The 17,813-nt window shown below is 34.3% G+C and overlaps 1 protein-coding gene across 1 annotated transcript in view; it reads left to right on the forward strand.

Annotated features, from left to right (window-relative positions):
• The window catches only part of HMCN1 (hemicentin 1), a 461,695-nt gene that overhangs the window by 151,456 nt on the left and 292,426 nt on the right, over positions 1 to 17,813 (forward strand). The window lies entirely within an intron of this gene.

Genomic DNA, 17,813 nt, shown 5'->3' on the forward strand with positions numbered 1-17,813 from the left:
CACACCAGGGCCTATTGTGGGGAGGGGGGAGGGGGGAGGGATAGCATTAGGAGATATACCTAATGGAAATGATGAGTTAATGGGTACAGCACACCAATATGTCACATGTATACATATGTAACAAACCTGCACGTTGTGCACATGTACCCTAGAACTGAAAGTATAATAATAATAATAAAAAAAAGATAATCCTAATTAACAAGCAAAAAAGAAAAATCATTAGGTAACATTTATATCCATTGTGAATTATAGTTGAAGCAGAAAACTGAATAATATGATTCCATTATTTTCTCAAATTATCATGTTACATATGTAAATATTAAGTATTTCCTTATTACCTGTGTTAAAAATTACTTTAGTGACAAATTTCCTGAAGTTTTTTTTTTCCGTTTCTCTAAACCACTAGTATGATTGCACTACATGTCACTATAGTAAGGGAGTATGTTTCTATATTCAGTCCTCTAAATTAGATTTCTTAAGGTATAGGCTTACTGCTTATTGCTCTGTTACTGAGATTTATAAACATCACTGTATATCTATAACTAGATTAATCAGAAGATTTTGGAGAAGTAGATAATTTGATTTCCCAGTGCCAGACACATTATCTCATTTAGTTATCTATCCTGAATAGAGGAGGCATAGAGGCCAATCATCTACCAGGAATCCATAAAACTTCCAAGGAAAAATTAATTCCAGTTGTCTTTTTTGCTATGCCAGTAATACTATGCTTTTCATAGTATTATGGCTCAAAGGAATGATTCTATGGCATGCATATGATACCAAATTTGATTTAAAAGTAGTCTCTTTACAATTTTGTAGTCATTCTATAAGGATTCACCAACTGGTAATCTCCCTTTTTAAATTAAAAAAAGTGTCTAAATGCTTACTGTGTCCCTGAGATTCTGTCTAAAGACAGATAAGCATCATTTACATAACTCAGTGATGAAGACTACATAGATTTTGTACCATCTCTCTCTCTTTTTCTGCTCTGGTTACAGTTTTCTTCCAATAGAACATGCAGGGCTCAGAGCTTCAAACACTTACAGCCTTTATACTGCATTTTCTATTGGAAGAAAAAGAAAAAGAGATGGGGGGAGTGGGTGGAAACAGAGAAACAGAAACAGCAGAAAAGAAAAGCCCAATTGTGTATATGCTGGAATGACTAATAGTCATATCTAATTTAAATGAAGTAAACATCCAACATATGTAGTTAAGTAGGTAAATACCTAAGAGATTCCTTGATTAGGTGTTTAAAAAACTTAGGTCTTATGAAACTTGAAGATAAAGCTACAATGCATCTCCTTTGAAAAGGTTGGGGATGCTTGTTTCTCATTGTAAGTCTTTTTAATTCATCTCTTACTTGCACAAAATGTATTTAGAGGTAAAAATATATATTCAAATTTTCTCATCTTAAATGTTTAATAAAAAAGAAAAAGCATGTAGTTTTTTTTTAGAAAATTGTGTTTACCACATCAAATTTAGTTTTATATATGGAATGTATCATACAGGTATATTATGGAAAATTTTATTTAATGCACTCTAATGTCAGCTCTCTTGCCCAAGTCTTCATCACTTCACACCTGGGTTACTGCAATAATTTATTCTTTCTTGACTTCTACTTTTCCCTACCCAATCCAGTAAGATAAGCTTCCTCAAATATCACTTTTATCATGCCCTGCCCCTGTTTTAAAGTCTACTGCCAGTTGAACGGTGTCCAAATAGTTTTTGTTGGAATTCCAGCCCTTCTATAATCTGGCCTGGCCTTGCCATCCAAATGTATCTCCAGGTATTTCCTAATACTACATTCCCCACTCTAATTAGGCTATCTTTTGTCTGCCCCTACACAGTGTTGGGTACTTTGCTGCCTCGGCACTTCTGCTTCTTTAACCTGAAATAACCTCACTTTTTAGCTTTTAACTTCTTTCTTTTCCATCTTTCAAGGGCCATCTTTTGTCCCTCTTAATATATAAGTCCTACAAGCATCCACCTGCCATGTGTATACTTTCCTAGTCTGACTTCCTAGCAAGTAAGTCTGCAGTACTTAACTATTTCTGCAGAAAATGTGTTATGACACATTTTCTCATCCATACTAAGTAACATTTTTTAAACAGTGAAACAATTCAATGGCTCCTAAATGAAATTTATTTTACAATCAGTGGCATATTATATAGGTTGATTGGAAGTGTTTTTCCTTTCTAACTGGCACAGAAAATAATGGTGCATTTTAGAATTTATGACATGTTAAGAGTTGGAAAATCAGTGTGTACTGTATTAACATATTTATATTAGCAATTAATATTAACAATTATTTATTTTTTCCTAATGGTTTTCTGAGTGTCTAGTATATTGCCCAGCATCATTGTAAATTTTGCTACCACGAAAACCTTTTTTTTCCATCTTACTCCCTTAGAATACACTACAGCATCAGATATGTACTTGAGCTTCTTTGATTCAATTAGTGAAACTGTTTTAATTAAATTGAACTTCACAAATATAAGAAACATGCTTGTTTAGAAAAGTGCTTTTATGAATTATTGCTATTTTCTTTTATTTTAAAATTTTCATTGAAGTATTATATACATACAGAAAAGTACACATAAGCATACAGCTTAATACATTTTCACAAACTCAACGTATCCTGGGTAGCTAGCACTCAAACTGAGAAGCAGTACGTTACCAGGACTCCACAAAACTGTCCTTCATACTGTTTTCTGGTCACATGGTTTATCATTATACTGGCATCAAAAAACATAGATTACAATAAATCAGCCGGACATGGTGGCGGGTGCCTGTAGTCCCAGCTACTCTGGAGGCTAAAGCAGGAGAATGGCGTGAACCCAGGAGGCGCAGCTTGCCGTGAACCGAGATCGCACCACTGCACTCCAGCCTGGGCAGCAGAGTGAGACTCCATCTCAAAATAAATAAAATAAAATAAAATAAAATAAAATAAAATAAAATAAAATAAATAGATTAGTTTAGCAAGTTGTGTCCTTCGTATAAATGAAATCATACAGTACGCTTCAGTTGCTTCTTTTGTTCAACATTCTGTTTGTGAGATTCAGCCACATCATTTCATGTGGTTGCAGATTGTTCATTCTCGTTGATGTATAGTATTCTATTTTGTGAATATATCACAGTCTATTTCTCCTTTCCACTGTTGATATATACATGGGTAATTTCCAGTTTTGATCTAATGCAAATAGCATTGTTCCAAACATTCTAGGATATTTGATTTGTTATACAAATGTACTAATTTTTCTTGGATATGTATCTATACGTGGGAAAGATGGATCACTGCGCATGAGTGTTCATCTTTAGCAGATGCCATGTAACCTTTCTCCAAAGTTGTCTCCATTTATATTCCCCTCACCTGTCTGTAAGAATCCTGACTGTTCTACCGCTGCACCAACATTTGGTGTTTTCTGTCTTTTTCATTTTAGCCATTCTAGTAGATGTGTATTGTATGATTATTTTATTTAATTTTTTGTATAGATTTAGAAGAGCTTCCAACAAGGTTTTTGGATTTCCTTTGAGAAGTGTGGTCACAGTTATAGAAGACAAGTACTTTCGATTGAGCTATAGGATTCACATGAAAATAATTACTGAAGCTATTACCATTACTCATTTTTGTTTTTTTTCTTGACACTGTAGTTTGGGTAGTTTCTGGCAATATCTTTCTGTTGATATTTAACTACAGTTACTTTTGGCTTTGTGAAAATCTACTGACCATTTTATTTAGTCTCCAGAGTTATCCATTTGACTCTCCTAACTTCTGAGTCACAGAATTATGCTAATTCCTGGAAGTTGGGGGTGACTTAACAATTTGTTGGTTACTTCCTTAGATTAATATTATTTATTTTTTGTTTACACATATTTACAATTAATACTAGCATTGTTTACTGGGAAATAAAGTTAGAAAGAAAGCATTTGAGCCTCACCGATGCTACAACTATCTATTGTAAATATATCTTGCAAGTAAAAGCCATGGTTTAAAATCTTTGCATTAAATCCCTAATGAATTAATAGTTCTTATTGATTTTTTTGTATGTTCCAAGATATTTTGTGGGTTTTGAGTATTAGATAATTATCCTATACTTCCATTTCTTTATCCTGTGATTGCTGAGAGCAATACTGTGGTCATTTTTTCTTGGCAATATTCTTTCCTACTCAGGAATGTTCAGGCCAAGACATTTGGTCTCTTACTGAATCATAAAGCTGTATCTCTTAATTATTCTAAAATTAAAGGTGCTGACTTCAGTATATTTAATTCCAGAAGTTTGTACAGAGTGTGTGGCTAATTACAATAATAATTAATTATGACTCAGAAATGAGAAAGGTCTATTCCCTTCTGTCTGTCACAATGTTTCATTTACAAAACAAGGCCTTAGAAAATCACCAAGGGATCAGTGCAATAGTTTTATGGAACCATGATGGATTTCCAAGTATTTCTTTTGTGGTCTGGAAACTCAAAGTGCTGAGTACAACCAGGCAGTGATGGAGTGCATGTTAAGAGCCTCATACTGAATGAGCATGTGTAAGACCTTTCTTACATTGTCATTGGGTAAAGAATACATACTATTAGGATTTGCCTTTTTCCTTGGTAAGCAAGACACTGATTAGTTCATAACTTATAAATTGCTGCATTTGGTTTGTTTCCTAACTCCAACCTTAAGTATATTGTTATAGTCTCATTTAATAAATTTTTTTTTTTTTTTTTGAGACAGAGTCTCGCTGTGTCACCCAGGCTGGAGTGCAGTGGTACAATCTCAGTTCACTGCAAGCTCCCCCTCCTGGATTCATGCCATTCTCCTGCCTCAGCCTCCCAAGTAGCTGGGACTACAGGTGCCCGCCACCACACCTGGCTAATTTTTTTTTGTATTTTAGTAGAGACAGGGTTTAACCATGTTAGCCAGGATGGTCTCGAGCTCCTGACCTCGTGATCTGCCCACCTCGGCCTCCCCAAGTGCTGGGGTTACAGGCGTGAGCCACCACACCTGGCTAGTCTCATTTAATAATTCTAAAATATGCTTCAGGACATGAACTCTTTTTAATGTCTTTTGCATTTCCAAATGTCTACTAGATGGGTGAGTACCTAGTATTAATAATATGTATTGAAATAAGGGTAAACATATGTATAGTATAATACGCCTTGTGTAAGAACACACAAAAACTCATACATGTACACCCATATACGTATGGAAAGAAAGACCAAAATATAGAACACAATTATTTGCAGGTAGTACAATAATGTTATTTTTTCTGTGATTCTTTATTTTACATTTTTACATAGCATTTATTACTATTATGATAAAACATTTAAAAACAAAATTTGAAACAGAAAAGGTAATATAAAATAATGTATTTCATTTGTGCTAAGCAGAGAAACAAAGTTCGTTGGAATTGATGCCTCAAAACTTTGGTCAAGCTGAATCTCAGTGTTAAACAATCAGTAGAGGAACTGGCATTCTCCTAATTGTTCTAATATATGGATGGGTCTAATAATCATGAACAGAGTAGTTTTGTAAACCTCTATTGTGAAGGAATCCAAAATGAATGAGTGTACTTACTGTTTGATTTGTGGGTATACTATAACTTGAGAGTTTTCTTTTAAATAGTTTTTTAAAAAAATGATCATCCATAATCAGTTGTAACATTTTGTCTGAAGTAAATTTCAAATATACCTTGATGGTGTTTTAATTTTCTATTTTCCTTTGAATTGGCAAAGTATTGATTCTTTAAGGTGATGTCTCTTGAACCAACTTTCCTTTTGTAATTCTGGCCATAGTTAAATGGCATCATCATTCCTTTTGCTTCTCAAGCTAGGAAGCTGAGTCATCCTAGACTTTTTCTTCTTTTTCATATCTCAGTTTAAATTGTTACCTAGGGAACATTGAATCTAAGATATCTTTGGAATCGATTTTCTCTTCTTCATTTCCACTACTTTTCTTTATTTTTTCTATTCTATTCTAACTGCCACATTATTGATGGTTTATTTATTTTTTGCCTGTTCTAGCTGCCACATTACTGATCATTCTGCTTCCAGCCTTTCCCTTCAAATCCCTCCACCACATTCGTCCAGTAGGATCCTTCTTAAATACAAACTTGATGTAACATCCTGTTTCTGAACCCCTTCAATGGCTTCCATAGATCTTCAGGGTAAGATCTGCCATCCAGCACAGCATGTGAGGACTGCCACATACTTCCAAATTCTTCCTACCCTCATCACTTACCACTGTACACACACACACCAGCCATGACACACTTGAATGTCTTTTCTGATATGGCTGATTATATTGCCTTTGAACATGTTATTTCTTCTGTCCCAGATGTTCTCCCTCTGCTCATCCATTCGCATCCTGCTCATCCTTCAATTTTCAATCTCAAGTATGCCTGGTCACCTTTCCAGATAAAAACAAACCAGATTTGACCATTTTCTTTGCCTTTATACCTGACATACATTTTCTATTATTTGTTTCCATGTCTTCCCCACTAGACTATAAACCCCTAAAATAGTTTAGCTCCTCTTGATCCCTGAAGGATGTTCTCTCTCCTATTATTAGCTAGCTTTTAAGAGATAAGGTCCCCTTTCTTGATATTTAACTCATCTGCTCCCCTCTAGACTGACTGTTTGCATTTGCTTTTCCTTGTTATGCATGTTAAAGATTTCAGGAAACTAATTACCTATCTACCCCACCCACTCCTCCAGTTGATCCTATAAAATGGAGGAAATAAGCAGATTTTTTCAATAAGGATTATAATAGTATTAATGGCAAAACTGAATTGCAAAATAGAAAGGATCTTCTGTTTCACACCTTATTTCATATTTACCCAACAACACTCAGGCATAGGCACTGAAGCTGGAAAGTGGTGGACCTCCCCCTATAGAGGACGCTTTCACCTATGGGCGTAATACAGAGAACAGAACATGGATGGGGCTGGGATTCTAAAAGTTAATTAGGTCCTAATGAGAGACAGAGATAAAATCACTGTGGGGAGTGACTCTTCTCCCGGTTAATCTGGGGCAATAAATTCACTAAGGTTGAATATCCACAGGGAGGAGCAAGTTAGGAAGTTTAGAGAGAGTGAACAGTATTCACTCCATTCTCCATTCTCCAGAGTCAGGAGATCAGAACCCTGTCTATTGTCTGAAAAAGAATGAAGACTTGGAAATTTGCTAACAGCAAAAGTAACAATACCAATTAAACTATAAGGAGACTTTTTTTAACTAGAAAGGTAGCTATTTTAATAGAAGTACCACATGTATCAAGGGAGATGGGTCCTAGCTTATAGCAGTCTTAGTGATGGTCAGAGTCTCAATGAACCCTGGTCCTAATACCACAGAATGCTTTTGTAGATCCTGCATCCAAGCAACAAATCCTAGATTTCAGCTCAGGAAGGAACTCAGAAGCAAGTATTCTGATGACAAGAAGGTCCACAGAGCCTACTCTGGAGAGGTATACATATCTAGTTTAGTTCATTTTAGAGATTTTGTAGTACCTAATGCCAGTTACTTTAAATGGCCCTTGTTCATTTACTCAACAGTTAAGTCTGAGAATGTGATTGTATCTACAGCTACTGAAAAGCGAAGAAGATACTGAAACTCACTGTTGACTGGTCTTCAGACAGCTAAAAAAAATCAGACATTGATAGTCGCCATTTGATTGGTGTGGCGAATGGGTTGCAATCAATGTGTCATCCAAAGAATGGAAGTGAATGCAGATTGAGTGAAGGCAACAAAACTTAAGCTTCAGGGCCCTTCTTTTGTGTGGACCCCTTCCAAGGCTCTAAAAAGGGTAATAAAAATGTGTTCAGAGAGTTACAAATTGAGGGGGAATTTTGCAGAAGTAAGATATTTAAGCTATGATAAGACGATTATATGCTTCGACTTCAACTTCTCCTCTGGTACATGTTCCTTAGTGTCCAGTGACACTGGGGAGATCTTCGCTATTGTTTCGGACCCAAATTTCTATCAATACTACAAACACAAGTATAGCTATATGTGAAGTTGAAAGATTTGAAGCTTCCTGGAAAAGAATAAAAATTATCTTTCTGTTATTTCTGTAGAGAATATAAATACTACAAGTTTTTTTGTCATAGTAGGAGACATTCAAAGGTCATATAGCCAAAAATGCAGCGAAAAACATGCCACAGACTCTTGTCAGATGTTAACAAAATTGTTCTTAATTTCTAGATTTTGTGAGATTTGCAGTATTTGTCGGCTTTTAACAATTTGAAATTTATGTGAACTATTTTCTCACTTGAGGAAACTCTTCATAATTTCGTATTTTCTAAGGACTTCCCAGTTGTGTAAGCTTGAGGCCCACACAACCCAGATCTGCCACTGAATAGAAGGCATTTTGGAGAACATTTATGTTCTATTATCTTTTGCTGAGACTTCTCTCTGTTGCCCTCCAGTTGGAGATACAGAACAGTTCTGTTCAGAAACACCGTTTAGCAGTGGTAAAACAGAGAGAGATGTTATCCTAGTTTCTGTTGGCAAATCCCAAATGAATGAGTGTTCTATTTTGGCACTATAAGTTACTATAGGCAGGCAACATACTTTGTCACCTTTGTGTATCTAGCACAGAACCCACTATTTGGTGAAACCATACTTAAATGTTCATTGACTTAATATGAAACCCCTTTACAGGCCATACATCTGTCTCATTCTTGAGTTGTTAATATATGTATTGTGATAATTAGATTTAAAATAAATAGAAACAGTATTTATTTCAAAGACCCTAACAAGCCTATGTGTTGGATGCTTTTTTCTTTTCCTTTTTTTCCTCCTCTCTTCCTCAACGTGCTGAAAGTGTCCTCCTGCCTCTCTTTCTTCTTTACTTTCAAACTCTCCCTTTCTCAGGCATCTAGATTACCGTTTGGTATGCTGATGAGTCTGACTTTCTCTGATTTAATCCATTGCTTTCATTTATTTCCAAAATTTGGATTCTTGCTTTACTTTTTTCTTTTCCCATAGGATTTCTAAGATTTGTACAGTTGTTTCCAGCTACCATCTCTGGAGTGATGATTTAGTTGTGAGAGCTAATAAAGTTTTGCTGTAATTTATTAAAGATGTCTGGCAACTGCTGAATATTCACCTATATTATTGCTAACCTTACCAGTAAAATCCAGGTTGTTACATAAATCAAAACATCCTTTATAAAGATTAGAGGGGATCTGGAAAGAGTTAGTGTTAGTGAGATTTTTGTGCGTGGTGCCAGATTTTAAAAACCATATAATGTTGCATTTTTACCATCTCTATAAAGTATTTCCCAATAATTTTAGTCCACATAGATGGCTCATCTTTTTCACTGCCTGAAGGAAATATTGCCACTAGCATTTATGCCTCATGGAACGTCTGAAATGGTTGGACCTTTGAAATCCTCCAATTTATCTGCATATCCAATGCACTATTGTATGCTCTATTATATGACATTTGAATGTATACTTCCTAAAGCTCCTTGTTTTTGAAGAGATTATTAGTATATTAGGAGACTATTTGGAAATACAGAGAATATGATGAGATCTTGAGAACTTCGCTTTAGGATCAAGACATAATCAGAGTAGAGATATACACAAGGTTCTTTTTATTGGCCGAAAGGCCCAGAAATTGATGAAACTTGCCTAAAACTTGATTGAATACCTTAAAGTATCTAAAGAGTATGTCAATCAAAATGAGTGCAAACCAACAGGAAAGCTTAAGAACAGTTAAGTCATGAAGGTAAATGTTGGTAGTCCCCATCTAACTTCTGTCTGAAAGTGAGGGAGCCTCAGCCAGCACTTCTATTGGGAAATTAATTTAATCAAGAAAATTCTATTAAATGTTTAATGCATCTAAATCACTTCATCTGTATTATTTCTAAACCCAATAAGCACATGACAGGATAATGGATTTATATTCTAAATGGGGGTTGCATCTTAAGCCAGGACATAATTTGTTAATTGTGTAGTCAAAATTATACTCAAAATATGTTGAATCACCCTTAAATTATTATGACCTAGGCCCTTAGCAGCACAAAATCTATAATGTATTTGTTTCTTTCTCTCCCCAACTCTCTCTCTTTCTTCTTCCCTTCCTTATTTCCTTCTTTTTTCTTTCTTTTTCTGGGCCAGTTGGAGTTGAAGTTTCTTTCAAAGGTAGAAATGAGGGGTAGTGGAGGTACAAAGAAATTCACCCCATGACAATGGTTAAGAGAATAGCATTTAGAGTCTTGTGCCTTTTTTGAGTTTTATACTTACTAGAAATCTATAATTTACTGAAAAAGTAAATATTAATATTTATAGAATATAGAAAAAATGAATGAGGTAAAATTTGTAACATTCTTAGCATGGAGCTTAGCATATAAGTGCTGTTTAAATGGTAGCCATCAAAACAACCCTCCAGTTATGCTTTAGTTTCCAGCATCACTTTGCCTCCAGACGCCAATGGGGTAGTCAATGATTCCTCCTTACTGACATTAAAAGCCTTTGGGTTCAATACATATGTACCTGTACCAAAGAATAAGTTCTTCCCAAAATAGACCTACTCCCAGTTGAAATTAAGTGCCTAAACCTAAAAACCAGATCCTAGACCCTGCTCAATTGTTCTTTGAAATGAGGTCTGTATTTTGAGGTCTTTTGGGAAGGATTTTTCTAACCTTTATATATGCTAGAAGGAACTAATAGGATTTCTACATGTCGAGTATAAACCAGACAATTTTGTATTTTTACATCCTTTCAGTATATGTTGGGGCTGGGAAGAGCAGATTAGAACATATAAAGATCTACTTTCCTTAGTAACTAAAAATTAAAAATTATTTTAGTACTCTGTAACACTTTAGTTCGTAGTTCTTCTTCTCTTAATTTTTTATTTAATAACTATAAAAACACTTGGAAGGAGCCTATATCCACTTATGAATTGAGGAATCCTTTGCAGTGTGAATTATTTCACACTCTAACTTACCTATTTTCAAAAAGGTGTTCAGATTTTTTTTTGTATAATTTTTTTTTTGTTTTAGTAATGTAAAAGACTTCTATGGAAGAGAAGATACCTCTGTAAAGTTGTTTTCTAAACTGTGCCTCCCATCTCCCTTTGAAAATCTGGCCATGGCCCTTCCTCCCATGTACTATGTCCATATCTATCTATCTATATAATTTTGCAAATGATTTTGGGGATTTCATAGATGACCCTGAAGCCATTCATGGAGTCCAGATTAGTCATTTCAAACATATGTGCAATAGTGTTATATGTAACTACTATACCTGCATGCCTTATTAAATGTGTGAGTGTGTATGCGTATATGGATAGGTAAATAAATAAAGGGTGTGAATGAGGAGAAAAAGTCAGAACTAGGAGCCTGTAATATCAATAATGCTTACGTGCCTCCCTAACTAAGAGTTGTTTTTGTTACTCATAGCCTAAGTATGGTTTGAAGTTTTTCCTGCTTTCCGGGTAGCTAGCGATAAGACCATAACTGGCATATATGTATGTACATATATATGTCTATATGTATGTATGCATATGAATGTATGTATGTATGTGCTTTTATAACTTTTTTTCCTTTTAAAACTAGAAAGTTTCAATGGAACAACTGAACTCACTGAGATTTGGCCATTCTAAAATAGACAGGTGTTTAGTTGATGAAGGGAAAAAACATGTGACACAAGCAAGCAAAAAACCCAAGCAAACAAAACAAGATTCAGTGAGAGACATGAATGATAAAAGTTAATTTTCTATATTTGTATTATTTTAAATAAAACATATTTTTCTGGCAAGCTAAATTTCCTCTCTCATTTGTAACACATTGAAATTCTGACACAATAATTTTATGAAGATAAATTAATGAAATATACCTTGACACTTTAAAATAAAACTAGCAGGAATGATTTCACTGTTCAGAAATGTCTAAAGTGTGCTTTTATTTTTTCAGCTGTTGTGTATTATAAAACTTTCACTATGTAGAAGGTGTGGAAGTTTTACACAAGTTTTGGGTGCTCATTGAGTTGAAATTGAGAGTTACTCTTTTCACTAATCCCCTCTAGAGTCCCCACTGAGCCCAGATTTTCTAACACCATTCCAATTTCTAAGCTCCTCCAACTCATATTCTCCATATAAACTGAGTAAAATTTTAGTTCCAGCAGAAAGTCTTTTTTAAAAAATCCTGTAAATTATTTCTTATTTTGCATGAGCATTTATGGCTATACAAAACATCACCAGCCACACTTGTTTATGAGCACTTACTATTGTTAAAACTCACTGTAGAATTTTCCAAATTAAATAGGCACACAACACCCAAAGAGTAGTATAAATGGATACTATCAGGGGAAGACTCTCTCAAAAATTCTCAAGTGGTGATATTTCCTGGTAGATTTGCTAAATCTACCAACCATGACACTGGATTTGTCAGCCTCTGAGTGGATCCATCCTCAGGAATAGACTTGAACTAACTAAGAGAAGTGCTGTATGAAAGTCTGAAGGCCAGCTCATTCATCTACCATGAGAAATCTAATTGCTTGGAAGCCTAGAACACTTGTGTTGGCACAAGTGATACATTTGCCATCTATAGGCACATGTACAAAGAGTAAATCGTCATCCGAAATTTGCCAGCATCAGAATAAGGGGAGACTTGCTCCCAGGCTCTTTTCTGAGCCATTATATATGGATGTTTAAGTTTATTTTCACAGGATGATGTATGTCTTCTTTTGTCTATGTTCTTGTGGACAGGGCCTGCAAGGGGATTCATGGCTTTAAATTCCATTAGATCAGTGACCTGAGTCTTTCAAATGAACGTCAGATTCAAATCTCTGAGTTCGTCCATATTCCCACCTGGATGCTCAATAAATGCTTAGTGACTTCTAAGCAAAATTGGAAGCATGGGTTCCATGCTATACTGCAGGATAGGAATGAATTTGAACCCAGAGAGATGGACTCTCCTGGTTATCCAGATGGGCATCTCTCTTAGCCAGGTCAGAGGTTTTGTAAAGCCTGCCATTGCTATAATGTAGGGTTTACTACAAAACGATTGTCTTGGAAATGTAGCAAATCTTTTTCATATCAAATACAATATAGATTTAAAGGCTTTAATATTTTTATATAGTGTAACTCTTAACAATTTGCTGCCAAAATAGTGATAAAAATGTACAGCTGATCTATTCATTATGTGTGGCATGCCATTTCATTTTAAAAACACCTGCATTGAATTTTTGTTTTTCACTAGCTATTATTTCAGATTCACTCTTGAAAACTGTCATTTTTTTTTCCTAATGCTAACTCAGAAAATAGAAAGTGAAAGACAAGATTATGGGACCAACAGGCAAGTGCTGCCTTCTTAGTAGTTGTGTGTCTTATGAACTTTGGCATGTTTGCATATTTCATTTGTTTTTATTCATCTGTAAAATGGAAATAATTGTAGCTATGTACCTATGCAAATGGCAATTGTGAAGATCAATATAAGACTTTTAGAGGTATCCAACATCTAATAAGCACTGCTGTGTGCTTACTAGTGTTAGTGTTAATTTTACACAATTTTTTTTCTAGATCAGGCTTCACTTATCAGGTGGATGCATTTACACCTAATCAACTTTCTACCATCACTGAGCTGGAAAAATCTCTATCAAGTGTGACTGAGAAAAATGCATGAATTTTTGCATTTCTTAAAAACTGGCTTAATTATGTGAAATTTTCCTTTGCATTTAAAAATCCTAAGTTAAACAACTAAATAAAATAAAAACTCAATACAATGTGATGTTCACATTTAAAACCATGCGTACAGGTTTTAACTATATTCAGCTTCAATGCAGAAAATTCAGTGCTGAGAAAGGACTGTCACAAATGCACACAGGGCCAAAATGCTGTCTTTTAGCACACATTTAACTCTAGGTAAAGACCTGATTTAAAATTCTTCCCTCCCTTCCATTTTCTCTCTCTCTTGTCCTTTTCTTTCTTCTTTTATCTCTCCCTCCCACACATATTTAATAAGGAATCTGCTATATTTCATGTACTGTATTAGGTTCAGGGACTATATTAGCAAACAAATCAGCTATGATCTCTGCCCTCATAGAACTTACAATTTGGAAGGAAAGATGGATAAAAAGTAACAACAGCAACCACAAAATACGAATAAAGGCATAATTGAGAACTGTATTGAACATCTCACCATACTTCCCCTTTCTTGCCAGGAAGACAAAGGATGTCCTGGGGAAATTCATTCAGATGTAATGCATAACCTAAGAAATGCTCTTCCAAACAAAGCTATTCTTCAGGTTCGGTTCATGAATATGTATGCAAAAATTGACTTCACTTCTATTCCTACTGTCTTAACATTCATAATAATGTGTGCTGGTTTTGTGCTTTAAAACTGTAATTGTATCTTATTTTAGAGTTGAGTAGATATATGGACTATTTTTAAGTATTGGTTATAGCATGGACCGCAAAATCTTTAAACTATGAGAGTACACAAGGGACTTACGTAAAAATATAACTGTTGAGCCAGAATCCAATTTGTTAGATGTTTTAAAGGTACAAGAACTCTGAAATATCAGTTTTTTCATCTATCAAATTAAGGAGGTGGATTAGATGGTCTTGGAGGCCCTTTGTAGATATAAACTGTTACAAATTGTCAGAGAACCATTTTTACATTAAAACTTTTAATGCACTATATAAACAGTTATCTAGGGATTTTAAAAAGCTTTTGTGTTGATAAAAATGCATAATTTGTAGGCTCTCACATTATTCTAGTTTTATTCTTTTTTCTTTATAATAGAGGATGATTTCTAATCTCATGAGAACATTTCTCATAGTTAGACAATTAGAGATTTTTAATTTTCTTGTGTCTGGCACCCTGAGAAGCCAGAAACCTCACTTATGGTACATTCTGTAGCTTGCAGTGATCTACTTTTATTCACATATTGGTAGTATCTGTATTTTCTAATAAAACAAGTTGTATCTGTTTTCAATTTGATTTTTCTTATAAGTGGATAAAAAAAAGTGATTTGAGACTCTTGACAACAGTCTGCACTATGTCTTTCCCAACAAGTAATATTATGATACATGGTAATCCCTTTGTGAAAGCCTCATAAATGTTGATGAATTGGAAGCATCATTAAGAGTAAACCAAAGCCTGCTTATATTCTGTACCATTTGAACACACTTGCTTCACAAACATGCAGCCAAATTAGGAAAGCTTCCATTTTCCTATGAATACTCAAGACTTGGGGACCTTCGTGTATAACTAACAGACAACAAGATAGCTTTCCAGCAATATATCATAACCTCTCTGCATCGGGTTTGAAGGAAAGATATATTTGTGGAGCCACCCAGACATAGACTATAAATTTAATGAAGAATGTATGTAAAAAATGACTTCCATCTTTATTAATGCCATTTCATTTCATTATTAAACTTGAAACATCTTACAATTCTTAGTGGTACTTGTGTTCTATTTTTTTTTCTTTTCTATTGAGAATCATTTATGACCAGATTTTGTGTCTTGTCCTTAAAACAGATATTCTGTCCATTTGTTTAAATTTTTTTCTTCTTTGCCCTCTTCAGTCTCTGTATCAGACATTATCCTCAAAATTATTATCAGTGAAATTTATCAAATGCTTTCTGAGGGCCAACAACAATCCTTTCTTTTTATCTTTTTTTTTTAGTTAGGCAGATCCTTACAGCCTTGTTTTATGTTGACATAAAAATGTCAACACTCTGATTACTAAAATATGTGTTCTATGTATGGTCAATGTTAGTTACAGTCAGTCTGGTCTCTAGTCATATGGATGGATTTGATAAGCAGAGTGATCCATACCCTTCTCTTCAGGCATGATAGATCATTAAGAACCCGTTTTTCAAAAATGGCATCTGCTTCATTAAACAAATATGTTTTATTTCATATGTAAAATTCCATGTTCTTTGTAAGGTTAAATTTTGGGGAAATACGTCATATGATTTATGGGGTAATTAGTTGTATTAAATTTTGTTTTTTTGCTCAATTCATCCGTGATGACACTACAGATTTTTCTTTTTAAAATATCATTTCAGTGCGTCACTCCTCTGCTTGAAGCCCTTTAGTCATTTTCATGGGATCTCTAGGATGAAATCCAAATGTCATAGCCTGACTTAAAATGACCATTCATTGTCTGGTCCTGACACAGGCTTCCAGCCTCATCTTTTTTATCTGAGCACTTCACTGCAGCCAGATGTAGTCACTCATGTTCCCAACATATTTGGAGTACTTCTGTCTCTGTCTCAGTGTTCTTGCTCAGATTCTCTCTTCTGTCTGGTTTGAATTTGCCTCTTTTGTTGTTTACAGAAAACTTTTCTGTCTTTCATAGTCAGATTACTTTACTTTGACTGTGAAGTCATTGCTGAAACACTTCAGCAATGGCCGAAACAACTAGGGGAAGAGAAGGGAATTTAGCTGGGGAGGGAGAAAGCTAAGATTATATAAATATGTGGACTGTGAAAACACTGTGATGTGGCATTACTGTGTGGAGGTACTGTGAGGACATTTTACATACATTTTTTTCAACAGCATTTCCTGTATTATGAATTTCTTTTATTTAATAAGAACATAAGTATTATTACCATTATGACCAATTTCATTGACATTAGTATATACACACCTTTATCATGTATAGAGCACAATACTTCGTCTTGGACACACAAATAAATAGGAGAAATGGTTTTTGATACTGGAGCAAGGACAGGAATTTTTATGAAAAATATAAGAAATGCAAAACATTTGAGAAACGGTTTTTGATACTGGAGCAAGGACAGGAATTTTTATGAAAAATATAAGAAATGCAAAACATTTGGGACATCTGAGTCCTAATGACTAAAAATGTGGTCATCAATACTTAGTACCTGGAAAAGTATCTTGAACAATAAACATTTATTTTATGATGAATGTGATTGCTTCATATTGTTATGTGATAATAAGTCTTAGATGCTTCCCTTATCCTTAGGGGGAAAGAAAAGGAAAAAAAGTAAAAGAATACTTTTCACAGAAAATAAAAATGTTGCACAGTTATTTATTGCTTGGTTATTTGATATATGACCACCTACACTGAAATTTCAAAAAATGTTTTTGTTTAATCATTAATAGCTTGACTTTAGCTTAATATCCAGCTCTGTTCAGTGTCTTATGCCTCATTACAAAAGAAAATTTTCATGGTGATATGCAGTCTTAAGGGATACGTAAACCAGAGGAAGATGAGGTGATCAAAGGTTATCGTGACTTAAAATTGTAAGATCATCCGAGGAGTACCTGTACAGACATGCAGTATTTGTCTAAAAGGAAATTATCTTTGTTAGTACAGAAACTTTCTATGGATTCGAAGTTTTTCTTGTTCACAATGAGGCATTAACACCTTTTTATAACCCAATTTCTTAATGATTTTTAAAGACTATTTTTCAAGAATACACTACTTGGTATTAAATCCTAACCTGAAATATTTTTCTATTCTCTTTAATGCAGTGCTTTTCCCATTATATTGTTACTTATTCACTTTATTATAAAAATGACTATTTTAGTGACATTGCAATTATTTTTCTATAATTAGTATGCTGTAATATATTATAATACACTATATATAATTACAGTATAATACAATAATTAATATGCCCAATTTACTTAAATTGGATTTCATAATTTGCTAAGTGGGTTTCTTTTGCAAATTGCATCTGGAAGAAATAAAATCTGGAAAGAAAGAGTAGAAGAAGAAGGGATTGCACATGCTAGCACTACTATGTTTTTAAATAGGTTCTTATCTCTTGAGACATAGCAAACTGTCAGTAATATCTCTGCATGTCTCCCCTCACTGATTTTGTACACTGT

This window comes from Colobus angolensis, unplaced genomic scaffold (genome assembly GCF_000951035.1).
Source record: "Colobus angolensis palliatus isolate OR3802 unplaced genomic scaffold, Cang.pa_1.0 Scaffold132, whole genome shotgun sequence".
Lineage (NCBI taxonomy): Eukaryota > Metazoa > Chordata > Mammalia > Primates > Cercopithecidae > Colobus > Colobus angolensis.